The 12253-nt window shown below is 43.8% G+C and overlaps 1 long non-coding RNA gene and 1 pseudogene across 1 annotated transcript; both read left to right on the top strand.

Moving 5' to 3' along the window:
- The first annotated feature begins 739 nt into the window (after window positions 1-739).
- On the top strand, window positions 740-2036 carry LOC141418100 (uncharacterized). Its single transcript, XR_012442743.1, has 4 exons — window positions 740-1072; window positions 1229-1264; window positions 1456-1660; window positions 1860-2036. It is a non-coding gene; the product is annotated as an uncharacterized lncRNA (long non-coding RNA).
- Window positions 2037-2318: 282 nt separating this feature from the next.
- On the top strand, window positions 2319-3943 carry LOC109700122 (leukocyte immunoglobulin-like receptor subfamily A member 6 pseudogene; annotated as a pseudogene).
- Window positions 3944-12253: the final 8310 nt, after the last annotated feature.

Here is a 12253-nt window from a genome sequence, read left to right on the forward strand (position 1 = left end):
GAATGCCTGGCCAGGAGTGCTGGGACACCATGCAACCCCAGCTGCCCAGATACCTGTCATAACAGGTGTTAAGTCACCCACAAGGCCCTAAATTGAGCATGTTAGGAGCCCATCATTGTCAAAGAGAAGGGACTCATGACATTTTATGGAAGAAAGTTCCAAAGACATCAATCAGGTAAGCTGAAAAAAGACTTCCAGATATGCTCATTCACATACTCATCCCCAGAACTTGTGACTATGCTACTTAACCTGGCAGAAAGGGCTTTGCAAATTTTCTTAAGCTAAGGACCTTGGAAGGGAGATTACCCATGGGGTCTCAATGTAATAACAAGGTCCTTGTGAGTGAAAGAGGTAGGCGGGGGATCAACATCAGAGAACAAGGTGAGACAGTAGAGCAGAGGTGGGAACAGCATGTTCACTCTGTGAGATGGGAGGGATGAGGAGGCACAGGATGCACAGCCTGCAGGAGCTTGAGGAAGTGGGCAGATTCAGCCCAGGGCCTGCAGTGGACACAGTCCTGAGGGGAACTTGACTGGAGGATAGAGGTGACCTTGCACTTAAGACCCGTACAATTGTGACATCATGATCTGAGTTGGCCTAAGCTACTGTTTTTTACAGCAAAAATAGGAAGTGAATTACTGGATGTGTGTGTGTGTGTGTGTGTGTTTACTGCTTTGAGTTCTATAAATTAGTGATTTTGAAATATGTCATTCATTGATGTACAATGAAATACTAAAAAAATACATGGTTGATTTTATATAAAAAAGGAAATAAGGACAGATGGGAGTAGACAGAGGTCATGAATATCACCATTTTTGTCTAAGGTGTCTGCAAAAGCCTGGTGCTCCCTCCATCCCAGCCCTGGGGAAATGAGAGCCAGGTTCCTATGCAGTGAAGATCCACGTCCTGTGAGGCTGGTGATGTGGCAACCATGTGACAAGCAGGGCCTGTCCTCTGAGTAGCCCTACTTTGCTTATCTGTCCAGCTATCTTGCTAGGTACTGTGGCCTCTTCTACCTGCTCAGCCCTGTCCAGTGTGAAGAGACTCCATGACCCTGAATCTCATGGCCTGGGTGAGATGTGAAGGGGGGGCACCATAGTCTTAGAGGGTCCCCACTCCACAGCCAGCCCTGGTTCATTAGGAGACTCCAGAGGCTCAGGAGGCTGAGGGGAGAAGAGGGACTGCTCAGGCTTCAGGAGCAAATCTTTCACAGGGAACTCTCTTCTAGGGCTGAGACTGGATTCCAGGACCCAAGTGCAGGCAGGTGAGTGTGTCCCCAGCTATCTCAGGTCCCTCCTCCTTGTTAGGGACAAGAGGACACTCTGTGTAGTAAGTATGGAGAATTGCAGGTGTGACTGATGTGGCTAATGCTGGGTATGCCTGGATTGTCCTGAAGATCAGAGCTGGGATCTGAGTGAGGGATGTCCCAGGACTCAGCAACTGATTTCCTTGCAGAGACACTCCTTCAGCCAGCTTCTGTGATCACCTGGGGTGAGCCTGTGGACCATCTGGTGTCAGGGCACCCTGGAGGCTGAAGAGTACCATATTTATAAAAAAGGAAGAAAGGATACCTGGAACAGACAGACTCCACTGCAGCCCGGGAACAAAGCAAAGTTCTCCATCTCATCCATGACAGATGATTATGCAGGATACTATTGCTGTAAGTATCAGAGTCCTGCTGGATGGTCAGAGGTCAGTCCCCCCCTAGAGCTGGTGGTGACAGGTGAGAGGACACTCAGGGGTCCCATTCTCAGGCTCTGCTCTCAGGAAGGGGTCTGCTCTCAGGAATGTCCCTCTCACAGCCCAGCCCTGAGGACAATGTGGGAACCCACTTGACACACTGCCTCTTTCTCTCCTAGGAGTCTACTACAACAAACCCAGACTCTCAGCCCTGCCCAGCCCTGTGGTGACTGCAGGAGAAATGGTGACTCTCCAGTGTGGCTCACAGCAGGGATATGACAGGTTCTTTCTGACTATGGAAGGAGAACCCAGGGTCTCCTGGACAGATGACTCATACCACCACCACAATGGCCAGTTTCAGGCCCTGTTCTCTATGGTCTCTGTGACCCACCCCCAGCAACAGGTGGATGTTCAGATGCTATGGTTATTACAGGAATAAACGCCAGGTGTGGTCAGTACCCAGTGACCTCCTGGAACTCCTGTTTTCTGGTGAGGATTTGAATCCCTAACATTTTGCCATGAACACTACTCCCAGGGAGGGAGCAGTGAGGGGAGCTCAGGTACCTTGACAAAGAAACCCATTGTGGAGAGACAGTAAGAACTGCAGAGAAGGACAGGAGGAAGTAGGTGTTTGGTAAAAACCAACCTCTCAATGCTGGCTCATCTTTCCTACGTGGGTATCCAGGAAGTTGTTCCTCCTGACCCAACAGAGTCCTGTCATGGCCTCTGGAAAGAACTTGATCCTCCAGGGTCACTCTGACATCAGCTATTACAGATATGCTTTGTCCAAGGAGGAGGAATGAGAATCCCCCAGTGTCCTGGCTGGCATCCCCAGACCAGGCTATCTCAGGCTCATTGGTGAGGGGCAGAGTCAGAGTCTGAGATCATCAGAAAGAGGCCCTGGTGAGGTCTCAGCTCAGAACAAAGTGGGGCAGCTCCTCACCCTCCTTCTCTCTAAAAGTGCTCCCTGACGGACCCTCCCTGTCGGTACAGCCATCCACAGGTGAAAATGTGACCCTGCTGTGTAAATCACAGAGCCAGATGGACACTTTCCTTCTGTCTAAGGAGGGGACAGCTGATCCCCTCCCTGTGTCTAAGATCAAAGTTCCGAGCTCAGCAACACCAGGCAGAATTCTCCATGAATGCTGTGACCTCAGCCCTCAGGGGGACCTACAGGTGTTATGGATCTCGAAGCTTATCTCCCTACCTGTTGTCACAGCCCAGTGATTCCCTGTTGCTCAGGGTCTTAGGTGAGTTGTCTGACCCTGTCCAGTCTAACCTCAAAGCTTCACTTAGGGTGCCGCCAGTTCCCACATCTCTAATAATGTAATAACTCATGGGGTGAAGTGGAGGGCACATTACAGGGTGGAAAAGACTGGACCTCCCTGAAACAGAGTTAAATGGTAGAAGGGATGGAATGAGATGGGTTGAAGCTCACAGGGAACAGAAGTAGTCAGTAAGTGACGGACAAAGGGCCCCAAACCTCACCTCCCAATGTCCCCATTTTGGAATAACCTTCAAGTGTTCCACCTCTCACCATGACTCCATGCATCATAGAAACACCCTCAGGATCAATGGAGAGAAATTTATAGACTCACATTAATCTTATTTCCAAGATGCAGGAGAGGGTCAATGTGCAGAGGATCAGGGAGAGGTGGGTATTAAGGGTGTGTTAAGGTGGCTGCCTGACTTTTCACAATAGACAAGTTATGGAAGCAGCCAAGATGCCCCACCACCGACGAATGGATTAAGAAAATGTGGTATCTATATACAATGGAATTTTATGCAGACATGAAGAAGAATGAAATGTTATCATTCGCTGGTAAATGGATGGAATTGGAGAACATCATTCTGAGTGGGGTTAGCCTGACCCAAAAGACCAAAAATCGTGTGTTTTCCCTCATATGTGGACATTGGATCAAGGGCAAACACAGCAAGGGGATTGGACTTTGAGTACATGATAAAAGTTTTAGCACACAAGGGAGGGGTGAGGATAGGTAAGACACCTAAAAAATTAGTTAGCATTTGTTGCCCTTAACGCAGAGAAACTAAAGCAGATACCTTAAAAGCAATTAATGCAAATAGGAAAAGGGGACCAGGAACTAGAGAAAAGGTGAGATCAAAAAGAATTAACATAGAAGGTAACACACACGCACAGGAAATTAATGTGAGTCAACTCCCTGTATAGCTATCCTTATCTCAACCAGCAAAAACCCTTGTTCCTTCCTATTATTGCTTATACTCTCTCTACAACAAAATTAGAGATAAGGGCAAAATAGTTTCTGCTGGGTATTGTGGGGGTAGGGGGGAGAAGGAGGGGGCCGAGTGGGTGGTAAGGGAGGGGGTGGGGGCAGGGGGGAGAAATGACCCAAGCCTTGTATGCACATATGAATAATAAAAAAAATAAAATAAAAAAAGGTGGCTGCCTGAGGCACCAAGAACAGGCACCAAGAACAGGTTGCTCTGGGGGTCAGAGGAGTGGAGATGTATGAGGTATGGGCAGGAAGGAGGGACCCAAGAGAGTGGTATGAAGGAGCATGCCCTTTTCACCCTTCCTGGAGCACTGCTTACAGGAGAGCCAGGACTAGGGGACAATGGAGCAGATAATGAGTCTAAGAGCTGGTCATGAGAAGGACCCTTGGGAGGTGTTCTGAGTTTACTGACTCAGTCTGTCTTTGGGAGTTGACCTTGTGAGAAAGCCCTCTGCATCTTTCCCTGGGTTTCCCATATGAACAGGGGGAGCTGTCTGGACCTGACCCCCAAGGATCCCTCATTTCTGACTTGTGAAGGTTCCAGGGTAGGAGCATCCTAGACCTGCTCCACTCTCTGTCCTGTCCTGCTTCACTCAGTAACTGTGACTGATAAAGATGAAAAAGCTGAGAGAGGGGGAGTAAGTGATATTTTACCCACCACTCCTGGGGTATTATCTTAGTAAGAGGAAGCCACAGTGCTAGGGAAACAGCAAAGATTTATAAATCCTCATGTGGGTTAGAAGCACCCCCTTTCATAGACTACACAAAATCATTATGATTTTCTACAGAAAGCCAGCTCCACACACAGCTCTGCCTGACACCCCAGCCCCAACACATCCCAGTGAACATTTGAGGAGAAGAGGAGGGAGAAGGGACCTGATCAATTGATCATAATATCCAGGCCTGACTTGGAGACAGTGAAGATGCTGGGGTGATGGGGAAGGAGAAGCAATAGGGTAAGCTAGAGACAAGACACAGGGATCCTCCCTTCTCAGATATCTCTCATTTCTGAGACACCCTGAAGACACAGCCCCTCACTCATACCCGCAGGGTCCTGAACCTCTCATACTAAGGTAAGAGGCTGCTCAGGCCACCATCAGGTCTGATTGTAGGTGAAGGTGGAGCTTTGACCAGACTCGCTCCTTTAGTAAGAAACATGTTGGCTGTGGGTACCACTGACAAGTCCCCTCCTGAGCTTATATGGGGCCTCCATACTCAGTGCACAACTGCGACTAAGGTAGAGCCATGCATTTGCTCACTAAGGTGACTCAGGGATCCCTGCCCAACTCATCTGTGCACAGCTCAAATTGTTTCCACTCTGCATTTACTGATTACACTTGTGTGGTATGACTCAGAAACAACTTCTGAACTCACAGATCACAGTGAGGCTGAAGACTCCAATGAGGAGGCCAGAGGGAGCCCTGCTATAGCAGGGAAAGGGTTCATTCAGAATCTGCATGAAGTTCTTTCATGAGGATTAGAAAGGAATGTGGAGCCCAGAGATTGGCTCAAGGCTCCTCAATGGCTCACACATCTTATTGGTTCTCAGAAGCAACTGAAACCACCAACCCATCACAGAACAGGTCAGACACCAAGATCAGTAAGGAGCATTCTCAGATATGTGTTGGACGAAGAGGGTCAATTTCCATCTAGGAAAGGCAAGTGTGCTGGGTAGTTATACAGGTATCCTGGGGTGATTTGGACTTCCCTGACCTCTGTGACATTTGGTCCACAATCCCCAGCTTCACAGCCCCAGGACTACACAGTGGAGAATCTCATCCGCATGGATGTGGCTGGCCTGGTCCTCGTGTTCGTTGGGAATCTGCTATTTGAGGCTCTGCACAGTCAGAGAAGGACACAACATGCAATCCAGGGATAAACAAGAGGAAGAACAGTGCACCACGCAGCATGATGGACATTGCTAGGAGGTTCGGGAAGAAAAATCTGTTGCAAAAATTGGGAATTGTGTTCTGAGAACATGTGGTCCAAGTGCAGGGAGTGTGTGGGTGCTGGTGTGCAGAGCTCATTCCCCACTTAACTGTGGGGTATTCCTTCACTTTGCTGTGACTTTTGCTGACTGCCCCTCTTCTCCTCTCACCTGTATGAGGTGACGGTGAATCCCACAGGCCTGGTGTGAATCCTGGTCTTTGAGAATTTCATGCTATGCTTCACTTTGGTGTAACATTTTGTTTGCATTTAATTAACACATTCCACATTGTGCATCAATGGAACTCCATATTTTCAACTGAGAGTGTGGAACTTAGGTCAAATAACAGAACCAATGAGGAAGAATCATATTTCACTTTGAGAAAACCTAAACGATTCGCTGACACTCTCTGTGGACCCATGAACCTTTCTGTTTTCATAGATGCTTTCCATTGGTTTTTTCCTGAAATACAAGGACATGGAATCAGTGCATTGCTATTTGAAGGATTAGTCTGGTGGGGACTGATGCCATGGCTCTGCAAAGTCACTTGTTGAGTCAAAATCTTGATTTGTGTCACTTGCTGATTCCTGAATGTATTCCCCTTGTGGCCAACTTCCAAATGCAAATGGATGTCACCTGTGTACAATTCTGAAGAGATGATGAAAAGTGTGAATTCACACAGATACTTCCTGTCCTGACGGAACATTACAGGTCTGTTAGCATTTATGGTATGTGTGTGCGTCTTGTTAAAACTGTAGTTCTTCATGTATTTACATATTTGCATTTCTGCTCTATCGTGTGTTGTTTATCAGATATCAGCTTTCATTTATTTTTATGTTTATATTTGTCTTAGGGTGTACTATTCTCACTTTTTAGATTTCATTTGTCTTTAGATATTTTTTTCTCACATTTCTCGGGAGTAGTAGCCTGACCCATCCCCCTTAGGCAAAAGTTGAATTGTAGACAAGGATGCACTCCCTTCTAGAGGCTCTGAGTGAATTTGTGTCCTCATCTTTTCAGTTTCAGGAGGCCGCTGGGTTCCATGGCCCATGGCTCTCATCTTCCTTCCACCACTAAATAAATCTGCCCCTGACCTTGACTCTCTGTGCTTCAGAAGCTTTTACTCTTAAAACCTCTTGTAATGACATTAGGTGACACCAGCATAGTCCAAGATGATTTCTCTCCATCTCAAGGACCTAAGTTTAGTCACCTCTGCAAAGTCCCTGTTATTGTTAATGTAAGTCACTGATGGGTCACATCCACATGGAGAACACTCTCCCTCTGGGACTTTGCCTCTCCCCCATGTTTTGGGAAAGTCTCCAACCAATGAGACTTTACTAAATCCGGTTAGAACATGAACCTCACCTGGAAGACACCTTGGGATCAGAACTGAGACCCTCCTTCCAAATGTCACATAACATGTAATTCAAACTTAGATGTGGATGTATATGAATCCCAGAATGCTCACGTCTTAAATGAAAATGGAAATTATTCATTCTTCTCAATCAAATGGTGTATTGAATGTCCTGAGTAGCATTCAGTTACGGACCAATTAGAGTGAGCGTTCCTGTGGTAATTTTATTTCATCTTATGTGCTGAAGTCCATTTGTGGAAAGACCTTGTTCATGACAGTCTGCAATGCTTCCCTCTTCCTCACAAGATGACTTCATTTAGATAAAGCCAACTCACTATCAATATCTGATCCATACTTCAACTCCCTTATCACCCGTAAATTGAAATCCACAAAATAAGTGATTTTTTCATGCTCTGTCATACTGCTTTAAACATTTCCTTTATTAAATGAATCCTAGTTCTAATTTCAGACTTACTTGTGCAATCATTTTTAGTAATTTAGTTGTATTCTGACAGTAGATCTTCTATAAGGGAGAGAACACACATGCTTTGTTCAACATCACCTCTTCATCTTCTGGGATTGCCCAGGTTGACTTACTTAAGTATTTCTTAAATAAAGGGCATAAGATTTGCAGAATGATGAGTGGTAGAATCAAAGAGCCAGGCCCAAGGGGAAGTCCTGCTTGGGTGAAGTGAAGGAAGCTCAGTGGTCAGAGAATGGAAGGAGTCATTGAGGAAAGAAAAGCACCACCAGACCTTGTCATGCTGTGTGTCATGGAGACAGAAAGGCCTCAGCCACAGATGTGAGCACAGGTGGTTTATTTGAGATGCAAGAATGAGGGAGGTAAGTTGGGAGGTGGGATGGGTTTAAGAGAGCAGGAAGGGAGCTCCTGACATCAGGATGTACTGAGGTCCCTGCAGTAGGAATCAGGACAGTCCACACCAGCATCTCCAGTACTGACAGAATTCCATACAAATCTTCAGAAGGAGGCCCTGCCTAGGAAATATTCATGGGTTCCCACTGCCCATTGCTTGGACTTTCCCCCAAGACTTGTCAGTCTTCCTTGTTTGGGGGCAGAAATTGCTTCTAATAAGGTCCTTATACACAGATATGGAGAGATATGCTAGTATCTTGGGGGTATTCTGTCACATGATTCTGAGACATACAGAACATCAACCAGACTCAATATGAAGTTAACAGAGACACAAAGGGCCACACAATATAGTGCTAAACATATGGCTTAAATGAAAAGCTCACTGGTGTTAATGCAGTGCCTGACAATTTGATGTTTAATCCTTGTGCATGTCTCTGCTTCGTTGCCTTCTGGACCATTAGATGAAATTTATTTTACATTTGCTTCAATTCCTGCTTAGTCTTTCTCCTCCTAACCTAAGTTTCAGATCTGAAATTAGAAGCTCCTCATATCCTTTTAAGGAGAATGAAGCTGAAACCTTAGTAACCACCTTCTAAAACAGACCACAGTCCAGATTGCCCCAGGCCACAGCCACTGGAACTGGGACTCATGGGAGCTGGGCAGTCACAGGACTCAACATAAGCAATGGTCTAAAAATGGACCCACCATGGATCTAGTGTTTGTTTCTCTTTGTTTTGTTTTAGGGTTTTTTTTCTCTTAAAAGTATTTGTGATTTTTTATTTCTTTTGTTTCATTTGATCTTAAATGGACAAATAGTTATACCTATTTTGGGGGGTGTGATGTGATATTATGATACATAGGTTACGTCATAGAATGAAGTTTCTGTCTGGTGAGGATACTTAAATCATCTCTCTTCCAATTTTCAGAATACACACTACACTGGGTGATGAACAACAGATCTGAAAAACTCCTTCTACCTGTCTAATGAAATATTTGTAACCCTGTCCAATATATCTTTCTTTTCCCCATCCAACCCAACCTGTATCCCTGGTAACCAGCATTGTCTTTTCAGTTTCTATGAGCCTGATTTTTAAAAATTCCATACAGAAATGATATCTTGTGGTATTTATGCCTGGCTTAATTCACTTCTGAAGGTAGCTGAATGCATGTGGTAGAAAAGCAAGCAGGCATTGGTTACCTGCCGGCAGCCTCCTGTGTGTGGTCAGGGATGGCAGCTAACACAGATAAACGACCAGAGAGAAGAGAGCTTGATTTGCAAGAATGATCTAGAAACCACTGCAATAGAAGGAACATAGCCAAGGTGCTTCATGCTCTAGTTCCTAATCCTTAATGAACCTAATCTTTAAAGAATCTAATCTTTAAAGAATCCTCCAGTATTTCTGGCCTGGGAAGAAGGGTTTATTCTTATTGATTGTCTTCTGTATTGTAGTTATACATTCTTATTTTGTTAGTTCATTTGGTTAATCATTTCACCATGTAAATGTATACAAAGACCTCTCATTGTACCCATAAACATATGCAATTACTATTTGGCAATAAAAAATTAAATAAATTGTGAAAAAATTATAGATTCTTATATTTCCATACAATTTGCTCTCTCAATAATACACTTGGCTAGTTTTAAAAATTCTGTTAGGATCTATTCATTGTACAGGGGGGATTCATTGTGACTATATCAAATAGGCTTATATTATATATGTTGCTTAGATTGTGTCTACCATCTTTCCCCTCGAATCCCTCCCTGCCTCACTTCAAGCAATTGCAAGAGGTTTCATTGCTTGTTTTGTATAGGTATATGAAGTCCATCAACCATATACCCTCACCTCAATCTCCCTCATTCACCCTTTCTCCCACAAGTTGTCCCCAGACAATGAACCAATTTTAAAGTCCTGTCTTTGTTATTAATTTATAAGTCAATGTTCATCTTCAAGGGCAAAAAATAACAACAAATGCCAGTGAGGATGAAACAGGAGCTGTTATACACTGGCGATAGGAATGCAAATTTGTAACAATTATGGAAAACAGTATGGAGATTCCACAAAAAGTTATAAAACTGCCATATGATCCAGTGATACTGCTCCTAGGTATCTACCCAAAGGAGATACCTGTCAGGACACAGTAGAAACATTTGCACACCTATGTTATTGCAGTACTGTTCATAATAGCCAAGTTTTGGAAACAACGCAGATGTCCTACAACTGATGAACGGATCAAGAAAATGTGGTATATATACACAATGGAGTTTTATTCAGCCCTAAGGAAGAATGACAATATGTGGTTTGAACTTAAATGGATGCAATTGGAGGACATCATGTTAAGTGAATCAAGCCAGGTTCAGAAAGACAAAGGCCACATGTTTTCTCTCATATGTGGAAGACAGACCCAAAGATAAACATATACACAAAAACAAACATGGTCATACATAAGCTCATATGTAGGACATGCTTATAATAGTGGAACTACTTTTTGGAACTTGGGGAAGGAGAAAAAGGAAAAGAGAGTGATAGACCATCAAAAAATCATAAAACACAAGGTCTGTGAAGGTAGAAGATGCAAGGATGTGTATTGAAAGCTTTCAGAAAAGAGGGGTGGGAGGAAAGGGGTAAAGGAGAGTAATGGAAGAGGTTGAATGGACCAAAGTAAAGTACATCCACAGGGGGATACATTGAAACACCTTGCTATTATTCTTCCATTTCCAGGACTTTTTCACTGCTCTCTCTGTGCCAGGACACTAGGCCAGTTGCCATGAATAAAAACATGGAATTTTATAAGACTTGGGACTGATTGTAGACAAATGGTTTGTGTTCACTAAACATGTTTGCCATGTACAATCCTGCTGTGCATGGACCACAAGTGTGCTACTCTGTAGGGAGATGGAGCAAAAGATAGAGTTACCAAGGCAGGAGCATCCAGCCCTTTGAGGATGGAAAACACTAGGGATATTTGAGTGTGTGGTTCTTAGAGTTCCTACACACATGGGATATGGGTTAGAAATGATGGATCCTGCCCTGAGAGTGGAGTGTGTAGCAGTCACTCAAAATAAAAGAATCAGAGAAGTGATTGTGATAAAAAATTAACTCTTACAAAGAAAATAATGACCAGAAAGAAGATACTTATAAGGTAAAATCTTAAATTCACTTTGAATATCAATGAAAACAAAGATAAACTATAAGGGTAACTGTAATACTAATGTGAAAAACTTAAATACACACAAATGTATCTGATGTATGGATCAAACATCTCTGCACTTACACTGTTAGTAGGAATGAAAAGGCGACAGTCCATATTCAGGGAAAATTGTCAATATAGACCAAACAGCATGTGCATTCATGCTTTTGCCCCAGGAAATGTCTTCAAGAAAGCTTTCTGAAGGCACACATCCAACAATAAGAAAATCTACATCTCAAGGTTGTTAATGGAAGCATTACTTGGACTTGTGAACTACTGGAAAAGAAACCTGAAATGTGCCCAAAAGTAGATAGGCTACATGAGCTCAGGTTTGTGCACAAAATGGAGTTACCTGCCTCTGTGAAGGAAAAGAAGGAAGTTTTCTTTATATGGAGGATGCTCCCTGATGTGATGTCAAGTGAAAATAATAAAATAATAAAGACAAGAAAAATGGTGTTGGAGAAAACTGGACATTTATGAGAACCACACAGAAATAAGAAACCTGGAGACGTCTGTGTGATGACAGAAGGAAGTGTGAGAGGCATCAACCATACTCCATAGATGTCTAAAGCAATGGATTGTTACAATGTGTTTATGCATAAATTAATATGGGAGCAGTGAAAGCTCTGCTACATTGGATATTTAAGTGAAAGTTCAATGGGAAACATGGTATTTACACTGTCTCAAAGTATCTTGCTACAAATCAATGTCTAATTATGAAAGACAAATAGCAGCTTTTTGTGGAGAACCCTGGTGCTTTGTCAATGTGACAAAGCAAAACCTCACCAGTGAGGAACAGAAGACAATGTCACTTAGGTGCTATTCCAGTCAAGAATACATCATATTTGTGTAGGAACAAAACACAATTAAACACACTATAAACTGTTGAACAATACCGGGCGGGGTGGGGGGATGAAGAAAAGTAATAGAGAAGGTTAGAGTTATTAAAGTATGATACATTCAAAGACAAAATCCCC

This window comes from Castor canadensis, chromosome 16 (genome assembly GCF_047511655.1).
Source record: "Castor canadensis chromosome 16, mCasCan1.hap1v2, whole genome shotgun sequence".
NCBI lineage: Eukaryota > Metazoa > Chordata > Mammalia > Rodentia > Castoridae > Castor > Castor canadensis.